The sequence below is a fragment of the Heptranchias perlo genome, unplaced genomic scaffold (genome assembly GCF_035084215.1).
Source record: "Heptranchias perlo isolate sHepPer1 unplaced genomic scaffold, sHepPer1.hap1 HAP1_SCAFFOLD_829, whole genome shotgun sequence".
In the NCBI taxonomy this organism is placed as follows: Eukaryota; Metazoa; Chordata; class Chondrichthyes; order Hexanchiformes; family Hexanchidae; genus Heptranchias; species Heptranchias perlo.
The window spans coordinates 57,501-67,500 of record NW_027139865.1 but is presented as its reverse complement, the minus strand read 5'-3'; positions in this window follow the sequence as shown (position 1 = coordinate 67,500).

Below are 10,000 nucleotides of genomic sequence, written 5' to 3'. Positions count from 1 at the left end.
CGCCTCCCTCCGCGGGCGTGAGACCGACGGTCGTCGGGTTTGGTTCCGCGGCTAGAGCAGGACGAGGGGCAGCGAACGGTACTGGAAGGAACCCGGTCGCACACCGGGAAGTCGACTAGCGGGCCGCCGAAAGCGAGCTCGGGGCCCCGGTTTGTCCGTCCCACCCGGAGGCCCATATCTCCGGAAGGCACAGGCCGATTTCCACCGGGTATGGCTCGTTGTGTGCGGCCGGACCAGGCGCAGCGGACGGTACCGAGCACTCGGAGGTCGGGCGCTGCCCGCCGGAGGTACAGCGAAAGGCTGCAAACCACTTTCCGCCGCCTCCCTCCGCGGGCGTGAGACCGACGGTCGTCGGGTTTAGTTCCGCGGCTAGAGCAGGACGAGGGGCAGCGAACGGTACCGGAACGAACCCGGTCGCACACCGGGAAGTCGAGTGCCGGGTCTCGAAACGGAGCCGGGTCGGCCCAGTTTAAAACGGAGAAGAGAGTGCTGCCCTCTGCGGGTGAAAACATGGAAGTACGTTGGTTAATGATTTCCAGTTCACCCCGCTTGGTCAGGCCCACTCGGAGGCGGATAACTCCGGAACGCCGAGGCCGATTTCCTGCGGGTATGGCTCGTTGCGTGCGGCAGGAGGCGGCGCAGCGTTCGGTACCGAGCACTCGGAGGTGCGGTGCTGCCCGCCGGAGTGACAGCGAAAGGCTGCGCACCGCTTTCCGCCTGCTAACTCGGCGTCCGTGAGACCGACCGACTCCGCTTTAGCACCGGAGCTAGAGTGGGGCAAGGGGCACCGAAGGGTACCGGAACGATGACGTTCGCACACCGGGAAGTCGAGTGCCGGGCCGCCGAAAGCGAGCAGGGTGCCACCGCTCGGGGCCCCGGTTTGTCCGTCCCACCCGGAGGCCCATATCTCCGGAAGACACAGGCCGATTTCCACCGGGTATGGCTCGTTGTGTGCGGCCGGACCAGGCGCAGCGGACGGTACCGAGCACTCGGAGGTCGGGCGCTGCCCGCCGGAGGTACAGCGAAAGGCTGCAAACCACTTTCCGCCGCCTCCCTCCGCGGGCGTGAGACCGACGGTCGTCGGGTTTGTTTCCGCGGCTAGAGCAGGACGAGGGGCAGCGAACGGTACCGGAAGGAACCCGGTCGCACACCGGGAAGTCGACTAGCGGGCCGCCGAAAGCGAGCACGGGGCCCCGGTTTGTCCGTCCCACCCGGAGGCCCATATCTCTGGAAGGCACAGGCCGATTTCCACCGGGTATGGCTCGTTGTGTGCGGCCGGACCAGGCGCAGCGGACGGTACCGAGCACTCGGAGGTCGGGCGCTGCCCGCCGGAGGTACAGCGAAAGGCTGCAAACCACTTTCCGCCACCTCCCTCCGCGGGCGTGAGACCGACGGTCGTCGGGTTTGTTTCCGCGGCTAGAGCAGGACGAGGGGCAGCGAACGGTACCGGAACGAACCCGGTCGCACACCGGGAAGTCGACCAGCGGGCCGCCGAAAGCGTGCTCGGGTCCCCGGTTTGTCTGTCCCACCCGGAGGCTGATATCTGAGGAAGTCCGAGGCCGATTTCCTCCGGCTAACTCGGCGGGCAATGTGTCCCCCCCCCCCACCATCTTCGGCTGATTACCGTGGCTGGACCGGATCAAGGAGCAACGGAACCGTGCCAGAACGACGTCGGTCGGACGGCGTGAACTGATAGTGCCGAGGCCGGAAACCGAGCCGGAAATGTGCACCGATTTATTGGTCCCACTCGCAGGCCCATATCTCCGGAAGGCCGAGGCCGATTTCCTCCGGGTATGGTTCGCTGCGTGCAGCCGGAAGGGGAGCAGCGGACGGCACTGAGCAGCCGGAGGTGCGGCGCTGCCCGCCGGAGCTGCAAGCGAAAGGCTGCGCACCGCTTTCCGCTGGCTAACTCGGCGGCCGTCAGGCCGACCGACTCCGCTTCAGCACGGGAGCTGGAGTCGGGCAAGGGGCACCGAAGGGTACCGGAAGGATCACGTTCGGACACCGGGAAGTCGAGTGCCGGGCCGCCGAAAGCGAGCTCGGGGCCCCGGTTTGTCCGTCCCACCCGGAGGCCCATATCTCGAGAAGGCACAGGCCGATTTCCTCCGGGTTTGGCTCGCTGCGTGCGGCCGGACGAGGCGCAGCGAACGGTACCGAGCACTCGGAGGTGCGGCGCTGCCCGCCGGAGGTACAGCGAAAGGCTGCAAACCGCTTTCCGCCTCCTCTCCCCTCGGGCGTGAGACCGACGGTCGTCTGGTTTGCTTCCGCGGCAAGAGCAGGACGAGGGGCACCGAGCGGTACCAGAACGAACCCGGTCGCACACCGGGATGTCGAGTGCCCGGCCCAAACCCGCTACCCCCCCCCCACCCGAAAGCGAGCCACGGTTTGTGGATTAAAAGTGAAGCGGCAAAGATTTGTAAAACAGCGTGAAATGATGAACCAGAAGCCCAAAGTAATGGTGGGAATAAAAGTTCCGAAATGTGAAATGGTGAACCAGAAGTTGTGTGAACTGTTTAACCCAAAGTGGCAAAAATGGATTAAAAGGGGTGAAATGATCGACCGCAAAGCAGGGCAAGCATTAAACAAAAGCAGCAGCATTTTTTAAAAAGGGACAAATGGTTTACCAGAATCCCAAAAGAATGCTCAGAGACTTAAGTGCCAAAGGGGCAAATGGTTAACCAGAAGCTGGGTGAACTGCTTAACCCAAAGTGGGAAAAAGGATAAAAAAGGGGTGAACTGATCAACCAGAAGTCGACAACAATGTGCGGCGATTAAGTCTGAAAGAGGGAAAGGTTGACCGGAAAGCAGGGAAATGATTAAACAAAAGCAGAAAAATTCAGTAAAAAGGGGCAAGTGGTGAACCAGAAGTTGGGTGAACTGCTTAACCAAAAGTGGGAAAGAGGATTAAAAGGGGAGAAATGTTGAACCAGATGTCGAAAACAATGCGCGGCGATGAAGTCTGAAAGAGGAAAAGGTTGACCGCAAAGCAGGGAAAGGATTAAACAGAAGCAGCAATATCTTTTAAAAAGGGACAAATGGTGAACCAGAATCCCAAAAGAATGCTCAGAGACTTAAGTCCCAAAGGGGCAAATGGTTAACCAGAAGCTGGGTGAACTGTTTAACCAAAAGTGGGAAAAAGGATTAAAATGTTGTGAAATGATTAACCAGAAGGCGAAAGCAAAGTGCGGCGGCGAAGTCCTAAAGGGGAAAAGGTTGACCATAAAGCAGGGAAATGATTAAACAAAAGCAGAAAAATTCAGTAAGAAGGGGCAAATGGTTAACCAGAAGTTGGGTGAACTGCTTAACCAAAAGTGGGAAAGAGGATTAAAAGGGGAGAAATGTTGAACCAGATGTCGAAAACAATGCGCGGCGATGAAGTCTGAAAGAGGAATAGGTCGACCGCAAAGCAGGGAAATGATTAAACAAAAGCAGAAAAATTCAGTAAAAAGGGGCAAATGGTGAACCAGAAGCTGGGTGAACTGCTTAACCAAAAGTGGGAAAAAGGATTAAAAGGGGAGAAATGTTGAACCAGATGTCGAAAACAAGGTGCGGCGATGAAGTCTGAAAGAGGAATAGGTCGACCGCAAAGCAGGGAAAGGTTTAATCAAAAGCAGCAATATCTTTTAAAAAGGGACAAATGGTGAACCAGAATCACAAAAGAATGCTCAGAGACTTAAGTCCCAAAGGGGAAATGGTTAACCAGTAGCTGGGTGAACTGTCCAACCCAAAGTGGGAAAAAGGATTAAAAGGGGTGAAATGATTAACCAGAAGGCGAAAGCAAAGTGCGGCGGCGAAGTCGTAAGGGGAAAAGGTTGACCAGAAAGCAGGGAAAGCATTAAACAAAAGCGGCAACATTTTTAAAAAAGTGGCAAATGGTTAACCAGAATCCCAAAAGAATGCTCAGAGACTTAAGTCCCAAAGGGGAAATGGTTAACCAGAAGCTGGGTGAACTGGTGAACCAAAAGTGGGAAAAAGGATTAAAAGGGGAGAAATGTTTAACCAGAAGGCAAAAGCAAAGTGCGGCGGCGAAGTCCAAAAGGGGAAAAGGTTGACAAGAAAGCAGGGAAATGATTAAACCAAAGCGGAAAAATTCAGTATAATGGGGCAAATGGTTAACCAGAAGCTGGGTGAAATGGTGAACCGAAAGTGGCAAAAAAAGATTTAAAGGGGAAAAATGATTAACCAGAAGTCGACAACAATGCGCGGCGATGAAGTCTGAAAGGGGAAAAGGTTGACCACATAGCAGGGAAACGATTAAACAAAAGCGGCAACATTTTTAAAAAAGTGGCAAATGATTAACCAGAATCCCAAAAGAATGCTCAGAGACTAAGTCCCAAAGGGGAAATGGTTAACCAGAAGCTGGGGGAAATGGTTAACCAAAAGTTGCAAAAATGATTAAAAGGGGTGAAATGATTAACCAGGAGGCTAAAGCAATGTGCCGCGGTGAAGTCTGAAAGAGGGAAAGGTTGACCAGAAAGCATTAAACAAAAGCGGCAACATTTTTTAAAAATTGGCAAATGATTAACCAGAATCCCAAAAGAATGCTCAGAGACTAAGTCCCATAGGGGAAATGGTTAACCAGAAGCTGGGGGAAATGGTTAACCAAAAGTTGCAAAAATGATTAAAAGGGGTGAAATGATTAACCAGAATTCGAAAATAATGTGCGGCGATGAAGTCCTAAAGGGGAAAAGTTTGACCACAAAGCAGGGAAAGCATTAAACAAAAGCGGCAACATTTTTTAAAAATTGGCAAATGATTAACCAGAATCCCAAAAGAATGCTCAGAGACTAAGTCCCAAAGGGGAAATGGTTAACCAGAAGCTGGGGGAAATGGTTAACCAAAAGTTGCAAAAATGATTAAAAGGGGTGAAATGATTAACCAGGAGGCTAAAGCAATGTGCCGCGGTGAAGTCTGAAAGAGGGAAAGGTTGACCAGAAAGCATTAAACAAAAGCGGCAACATTTTTTAAAAATTGGCAAATGATTAACCAGAATCCCAAAAGAATGCTCAGAGACTAAGTCCCAAAGGGGAAATGGTTAACCAGAAGCTGGGGGAAATGGTTAACCAAAAGTTGCAAAAATGATTAAAAGGGGTGAAATGATTAACCAGGAGGCTAAAGCAATGTGCCGCGGTGAAGTCTGAAAGAGGGAAAGGTTGACCAGAAAGCATTAAACAAAAGCGGCAACATTTTTAAAAAAGTGGCAAATGATTAACCAGAATCCCAAAAGAATGCTCAGAGACTGAGTCCCAAAGGGGAAATGGTTAACCAGAAGCTGGGGGAAATGGTTAACCAAAAGTTGCAAAAATGATTAAAAGGGGTGAAATGATTAACCAGGAGGCTAAAGCAATGTGCCGCGGTGAAGTCTGAAAGAGGGAAAGGTTGACCAGAAAGCATTAAACAAAAGCGGCAACATTTTTTAAAAAGTGGCAAATGATTAACCAGAATCCCAAAAGAATGCTCAGAGACTAAGTCCCAAAGGGGAAATGGTTAACCAGAAGCTGGGGGAAATGGTTAACCAAAAGTTGCAAAAATGATTAAAAGGGGTGAAATGATTAACCAGGAGGCTAAAGCAATGTGCCGCGGTGAAGTCTGAAAGAGGGAAAGGTTGACCAGAAAGCATTAAACAAAAGCGGCAACATTTTTTAAAATTGGCAAATGATTAACCAGAATTCCAAAAGAATGCTCAGAGACTAAGTCCCAAAGGGGAAATGGTTAACCAGAAGCTGGGGAAATGGTTAACCAAAAGTTGCAAAAATGATTAAAAGGGGTGAAATGATTAACCAGGAGGCTGAAGCAATGTGCCGCGGGGAAGTCTGAAAGAGGCAAAGGTTGACCAGAAAGCATTAAACAAAAGTGGCAACATTTTTTAAAAATTGGCAAATGATTAACCAGAATCCAAAAGAATGCTCAGAGACTAAGTCCCAAAGGGGAAATGGTTAACCAGAAGCTGGGGAAATGGTTAACCAAAAGTTGCAAAAATGATTAAAAGGGGTGAAATGATTAACCAGGAGGCTAAAGCAATGTGCCGCGGTGAAGTCTGAAAGAGGGAAAGGTTGACCAGAAAGCATTAAACAAAAGTGGCAACATTTTTAAAAAATTGGCAAATGATTAACCAGAATCCCAAAAGAATGCTCAGAGACTAAGTCCCAAAGGGGAAATGGTTAACCAGAAGCTGGGGAAATGGTTAACCAAAAGTTGCAAAAATGATTAAAAGGGGTGAAATGATTAACCAGGAGGCTGGAGCAATGTGCCGCGGTGAAGTCTGAAAGAGGGAAAGGTTGACCAGAAAGCATTAAACAAAAGTGGCAACATTTTTTAAAAATTGGCAAATGATTAACCAGAATCCCAAAAGAATGCTCAGAGACTAAGTCCCAAAGGGAAATGGTTAACCAGAAGCTGGGGGAAATGGTTAACCAAAAGTTGCAAAAATGATTAAAAGGGTGAAATGATTAACCAGGAGGCTGAAGCAATGTGCCGCGGTGAAGTCTGAAAGAGGGAAAGGTTGACCAGAAAGCATTAAACAAAAGTGGCAACATTTTTAAAAAATTGGCAAATGATTAACCAGAATCCCAAAAGAATGCTCAGAGACCAAGTCCCAAAGGGGAAATGGTTAACCAGAAGCTGGGGGAAATGGTTAACCAAAAGTTGCAAAAATGATTAAAAGGGGTGAAATGATTAACCAGGAGGCTAAAGCAATGTGCCGCGGTGAAGTCTGAAAGAGGGAAAGGTTGACCAGAAAGCATTAAACAAAAGCGGCAACATTTTTTAAAAATTGGCAAATGATTAACCAGAATCCCAAAAGAATGCTCAGAGACTAAGTCCCAAAGGGGAAATGGTTAACCAGAAGCTGGGGGAAATGGTTAACCAAAAGTTGCAAAAATGATTAAAAGGGGTGAAATGATTAACCAGGAGGCTGAAGCAATGTGCCGCGGTGAAGTCTGAAAGAGGGAAAGGTTGACCAGAAAGCATTAAACAAAAGTGGCAACATTTTTTAAAATTGGCAAATGATTAACCAGAATCCAAAAGAATGCTCAGAGACTAAGTCCCAAAGGGGAAATGGTTAACCAGAAGCTGGGGGAAATGGTTAACCAAAAGTTGCAAAAATGATTAAAAGGGGTGAAATGATTAACCAGGAGGCTAAAGCAATGTGCCGCGGTGAAGTCTGAAAGAGGGAAAGGTTGACCAGAAAGCATTAAACAAAAGTGGCAACATTTTTAAAAAATTGGCAAATGATTAACCAGAATCCCAAAAGAATGCTCAGAGACTAAGTCCCAAAGGGGAAATGGTTAACCAGAAGCTGGGGGAAATGGTTAACCAAAAGTTGCAAAAATGATTAAAAGGGGTGAAATGATTAACCAGGAGGCTGGAGCAATGTGCCGCGGTGAAGTCTGAAAGAGGGAAAGGTTGACCAGAAAGCATTAAACAAAAGTGGCAACATTTTTTAAAAATTGGCAAATGATTAACCAGAATCCCAAAGAATGCTCAGAGACTAAGTCCCAAAGGGGAAATGGTTAACCAGAAGCTGGGGGAAATGGTTAACCAAAAGTTGCAAAAATGATTAAAAGGGGTGAAATGATTAACCAGGAGGCTGAAGCAATGTGCCGCGGTGAAGTCTGAAAGAGGGAAAGGTTGACCAGAAAGCATTAAACAAAAGTGGCAACATTTTAAAAATTGGCAAATGATTAACCAGAATCCCAAAAGAATGCTCAGAGACCAAGTCCCAAAGGGGAAATGGTTAACCAGAAGCTGGGGAAATGGTTAACCAAAAGTTGCAAAAATGATTAAAAGGGGTGAAATGATTAACCAGGAGGCTAAAGCAATGTGCCGCGGTGAAGTCTGAAAGAGGGAAAGGTTGACCAGAAAGCATTAAACAAAAGCGGCAACATTTTTTAAAATTGGCAAATGATTAACCAGAATCCCAAAAGAATGCTCAGAGACTAAGTCCCAAAGGGGAAATGGTTAACCAGAAGCTGGGTGAAATGGTTAACCAAAAGTTGCAAAAATGATTAAAAGGGGTGAAATGATCAACCAGAAGTCGAAAATAATGTGCGGCGATGAAGTCCTAAGGGGCAAAAGTCACCCAGAAGGCAGGGAAATGATCAAACGAAAGCAGCCAAAAAATTATTAAAAGAGGGGAACTGATGAACCAAAAGATGAGAAACGGCCCGCAGAGACTAAGTCCAAAACGGGAACTGGTGAACCGGAAATGATTAACCAAAAACTAAGTCCGAAGAGGGAACTGGTAAACCAGAACTGAGTAACCCGATTTTTAAAATTAATTATAAATGGGGAAACGATTGAGCAAAAGGCGGAAATTAAGTCACAGGGACCATGTCCGAAAGGGCAAGAGGTTACCCCGTAGGGGGCATTCGTCAACTCAATCTGAAAACTTTGGAGGCAAATCTGACCAAAATGCGGAAATCGGACCACACCGCGAGGGGCGCCATTCGACGGGCAGGGTTAGACGCGTCGAACGGTACCTGAAGGTCCCGGCTGCGACACGTGAGTCCGGAGATATGGCCAGTCAAAGTCTGATGGGAGGTACCGAAGCCGAAAAATCGAAACGCGTTTGCGGCGATTCGGTGTCAGAGAGTCGGTCACGAATTCAAATTCGTCCCGCTGATTCGCCAATTGCCAGCCGGTTCCGGGGGGATTGGCGGGGTACCTGCAGGATAGTAAGAGGTGGCATGTCGAGACTTAGCCTGTTTACCAGACTTGTGTCTAGCGCCTCCAGGTCTGCAGAGACCGACCCGGGCTGCCGCCCAACCGACTTTTAAGCCTTTTGGGAGTGGGAATTTTTCCCATTTTTCCCCATTTTTCGGGTTTTTTGGTCGGGCTTGAAAACGGCGGCCCCGAGGCCTCCCGGGCTGGCGGGCTTCGGCTCCCTTGCGAGAGGGTCCGAATTCCACCCGTTTAAGCCCAGAAAGGAGTTCGGAAGTCAGTCGGTCGAGGGAACCCCTTCGGAAGTCCGACGGGGATGGATTCGGCCGGCGTTTCGGATCTCCGGTCAGAGGATTCCCCCCCTGGGCGGGGGGGTGCGAGTAGCTGCCGGCAAACGGTCCCTTGCACTTGTGGCACAAAAAGTCCGAGCACAGGTTAATGAGTTGGCCGCGGAAGCCCCTATGCCGAAATGAGAAAGCCCCCGTTGCGGGGATTTAGTGACGCATCTGCGGCCGGAGGTGGGAGGCCGTCCTGCCGAATTGACACTTGTCATTCGGGCACCTAGGGATTGGTCGGGTACCCGGAGATTTTCGAGAACACGATTTTCAGAGCTTTCTCTGACAGCCCAGGTGCACTTTAAGAGTGCCTGAAAAAGTGACACTTGGCAAAAGGCTCTCAATTTCAAAGCGGAGACCTTTACAAGAGCACTCGGAAGTCACCTGTCAGCATTTAAAGCTACATCAGGCGGCAATTTTCGAACTCTTTGTCAGTCTGAAATCGTGTTGAGCCTCGACAGCGTCGGGCTCAGGCAGGAGGAGCTTGCCAGCAGAGAGAGGCTCACCATGGATTGCTGGTGGATGCTTTTCGAAAACATATACACATTATATTATATTATAATAATATAAAGAAAAAAAAGAGTTTCTCAAAATCTCTGTGACACTTTGCAGATTTTTTTGAAAGCCAATAAAGAGAACTCTTTAACTTGAAAGTCACCTGTGCCGGCATAGCGATGACTTTTAAAACAGGTTGACACTTTCGAGCCGCGGCGGCTCTGAATCACCCCAGACACCAAGTGTGTTTGTGGGCAAGGCACCGCGGCCGGTGGGCTGCTTTTATAATAACGGGCACGCAGACTTTTTGAGAGGAATCGGTACTCTCTTCCGATCGATTTGGCGACTCGCGTCCGACATGGGAGGGCCCGAGCGGTCCAGCCAAGGCTGGTGTTCAGGCTCGTCAGGTTCCTCTCTCTGTCCCAAGTGGCAGACGGACAGTTTTAAAAGTCAGTGGGTTTTGTCGGCACGACTCTCCTGTTCACCCGCTGGCGTATTGTCTCTTGTGA